The sequence below is a fragment of the Bactrocera tryoni genome, chromosome 5 (genome assembly GCF_016617805.1).
Source record: "Bactrocera tryoni isolate S06 chromosome 5, CSIRO_BtryS06_freeze2, whole genome shotgun sequence".
Taxonomy (NCBI): Eukaryota; Metazoa; Arthropoda; class Insecta; order Diptera; family Tephritidae; genus Bactrocera; species Bactrocera tryoni.
Genome location: NC_052503.1, coordinates 3,399,819 through 3,404,009, shown reverse-complemented (window position 1 = coordinate 3,404,009; position 4,191 = coordinate 3,399,819).

The following is a 4,191-nucleotide window of genomic DNA, read 5'->3' as shown; positions in this document are numbered from 1 at the left end:
TTAAGTGATATTAAAAGGATGCGGTGGTTACTTTCAAATCCGCAGACTGATGGAAAATTGCATAAAGCCTTTACTTATATATGATCAAATATGACCCGGACTGACAAAATACCACAAACCAAAAAAATACATTTTCTTGGATTTTAGTACATATCTTCATTATCGGCTTCAAATTAGGCTTCTAAGCCCTTAAAAGCATGCCAACACGTAATCAAATTTTCAGTACTCGTCAGTGTCATTGACATTCCTCATATCTAACACAGTAACCAAACTGTTTTGACTCAATCCATAAGAGATGTTGAAGCCCTCGGCCATTTCTCTGATGTCAACAGAATGACTTTTAAGCACTGTTTCTTTATTATATTTTTCTCTCAATTTTGTCGTTATTAACAAAGGTGGATGGAGACTCGTATGAGGAAGGCTTTCGATGACTTCACGACCTTCACTGAATGCTTTGTGCCACTGAAATACCTGTGTTCGAGATATAGTAGAGTCCGCAAAATATGTTTGAACCATTTTCAAAGATTCTGTAACCGTAATTCTATTGCAAACGCAAAACTTCGAGCAAACTTGTTGTTGAACTTTTTCCAGGATAAAAATCGCCAGGCAAACCTTTTAGCGTCATTAACAAACAGCTGCCGAACCCACATTAATTGACAAATGGGTAATCAAACTTCACTCGAACATCAGAAAGGTTGTACCAATCTCAATTTTTCATGGATTTTTTTTTTATTTGAATTGCCTGTACTGTTTAATTGGCATAGTCCGGTTTAAATTTGATCAGAACGTATTAAGGCTGAACTTTGGAACCTCTATTCTGAAAATAAATATCAAAGCCAAGATATGTATATTTTTATCTGTATGAATCCAGCACCAATATACTAGTTTTCTATTCTTATACCTCTTTCTGGTTAGTTGTACAACACTAGAGTCTTAATTACTGCTTCTACTACACTTACAATTTTTCGGTCTGCACCCCTTCTTACAGTCTTATAGATGCTTGCTTGAAGATATATTTTTTGTTGTTCAAACATCAGAATTTGTTTGTGCACAGAAGGTGTTGTAGATATGCTAATGGCTTGCAGCTGCGGCAAATTTTTTCAATATTGCGTTTTGTGTCATTTTGTCGACTTTTTTCTACCTAAGGCAACATATAAATACAAAAGCATATATTTTTTAAACGTAATTTTTAGTTCAACCAATTTCTGGTACAATAAATTGCTGAAAAAGCGTTTGGATAAAACCGTTAATCACCAAATTCGGCTAATAAAATTGAGTGCTCACTAATTTCGATTGTAACGTGTTGGCTAACGGTAAAGGTATCACTCGCTGACGCAGAGCAACACATACATACGAGAATGAAGCGGACATGAGTAGAAGGGGCAGCACACACATGTTGCAACAGTGACATGTAGCGGTGCGCACGTACATAGCATTATGCTTGCAACAACACAGTGAGTGACGTGCATATGCCTAATTGCCGCCACACAACCTTCAACGGTCACTAACGGGTTGGCGCATGCGCAGCGTCGGTGCTGGTGATCGTGAATTTGAACAACTTTGCGCAGTCCGTTGTGGCTTTCGATACAACAACCTGTCGTGGCAGCACAAGTGTGGCGTGTTGCGTGGAAGTAGAAGCTGTAAGCTCTGTTTGTTGGTGTATGTGAATGGCAAATATTTGTGTTTGCACTTCATTGCTGGCTAACGAGTAGGTTTGTCGACTTTTTGTTGTTATTGTTGTTGTGCTCTATTGACTACTTGCCTTAGTTGCATTACGCAATTCGGTAGCAATAAACTTCAAGTTGGCCATTTTCGGCAATTTCCATGTTAACGTTTTCCGTTTTTCCGTGCCTTTCGAAGCAGAACGCTGCCACGGCGGCCAGCGAATCGGCTTTGGATAAGGCAGTTGTCGCAGGCACGAGATATTCTGTTTACGCAATGGACGTTGCAATCAATCGAGCCGTTCACCTTCACGCAGCAGCACATTTGACTTCTTCTTCTTCTTGTTGTTCTTTATTTATTTATTTACTGTTGTCGATTCGTCTGCATGGCTTTCGGCGCGGCAGTTCATATGTATTTGTATTTATGTTCTCTCTTTGCAAATATGAGCGTTGAGATGTGTGTGTGTGTGTGTGTGTAAGTGCATTCACTTATACAATGAGTTAGTTTAGAGTTCATGTCACCACTAAATTAATTATCCTCCACTCGTATGGAGCTCTGCAAATTATCCATAGATCAGCAATTAGGCAGTACGAAAACGGTAAAGTGACACATAAGTGCATGTGTATGTGTGTGAGTGGATCAAGTTTTTATGCGTCCAATAAGTGGTTGTAACTGAAATAAATAGTTATGCCTCTTAATGCATACAACTGCACTTAATTGAAATTACTTGAAATTGCTGATGTTTCAACTTGTTTAAAACTTGAAAGAGAGAATATGCAATTAAACAAGAAAGCGCTCAGTTCAATTCTGGGGTGAAGATAAGCCGCCGTAATATAACGATTAGCTTTAAGAATGCGAACCACTCTTTAAATTTAGATTCATAAAATCTTAGCGAGATCATAAATATGAAATTATATGTCCAGTGAGCAAGACATTTACAATAAATTTACGCAACCCATTCTTTCGTCAAAAATACGAAAAGTTTTATAATATTAATGATGACTTAAAAGACATAATTTATTAAAAATATGATCGGGTTTGTTGCTGTTGTAGCTTAAAACGCTTTCGAAATATCTTTAAGAAATTAAAACTGTAGTTGTAGGAATTTTGTACATACAAGATGACGTAGCAGAAGTAAGACTTGCTTTTAGAAAGAGCACTGCCATGCCACAAGGCATTATGTGAAAAGTTTTCATCAACGATGTACAGCTCTACAAATTTTTTTTTCGTTGCCCTGAATATCTTAGCACATTGAGATAGCTGCAAGTGTCAAGATTACGAATTTATTTATGAAAATATCGAATATGCTTTGTTCGTTTTATATTTGAATTTATTGTATTTTGGCCAATTATCGGCTTGTTATCAATAAAATTTATTTTTCCAGTCATGGTTAGGGTCTATCAGGCTCCTTAGAGGAAACATGCGGAACATTATGCCGAAAGTTTAAAAATTTTACTAAAAATTAAACGTGGAGAGATTTATACTTACAGTTTACTGAATGCCCAGTTTTACTCAATGAAAGGTAAGTTAGTGATGAAAAAGTATCAAAGTTAATGAGATCGCAGATTATAAAAAATAGATTTTTAACGGGAAAAATAATTGAGATATGATGAGTTTTTGACATTTGTCGCACCATTAATAGCGATGTTTCTTCAAGCAGCTGACATTATAAAGATATCAGCTCTTTGTTCATGTTTTCTGTTTTTTTTGGAATGTAAAATGAAAATAAAGCTTTGAAAACAAACGAGAACTAGTCTTAGAAAGCCATTGAGAGTTGCATGCAAATAAATATATTCAAAATTGAGCTTAAATATTAAGCATCAAAACCACTGTAGACTTTTGTAATAGTTGCGACCAGATAAGGCAATATGCCCCACCATGGATGACTTCTTGTGTGAAATTTGCCAAATTTTTGGGCGCAAAGGGATATCCAAACAAAATAACATTAAATGGTTATTTCATAGCGCGGGTTGAAAAGTGCGGCGCTATTTGAATCCGATAATCCTCTGCAACGAAGCCTCAATCAAATTCATTAACACATAATTTAATCTTACAGCAAGTTAACGCCTGAAAGTATGCTATATTGAACATTTTTTGAATTCATCTATCTTAAATTCAAGCAAAACGAAAAACATGCGCCTAAAAGCAGTTCAGGAAAATTGCTCCAGCTTTCTACTATTAGCAAATACACTCAAATATATTTAGCCCACAATTTTGATTGTGTGTGTGTATCTCATTTATTAATGAAATATCTGAATTCTTAAAATAAAAAGTTAAATTTATATTTATTAAATAATTACTAATATGAATTATTTAAAAAAAAAAACAACTACCATTATTAAGTAATACAATTTAATTAAAAAATCAAAATGGTAGAACTAAATGAAAAACAGCTAAAAGTACCGCATTTAAAATAAGTCAAATCTTTATTAAACCAAATAATTTACAATAATACTAGTATATGTATATTATTTTCTAGTCTAAAAATAAAATTGAGTAGTATATACACATATACATACATTCATGAAT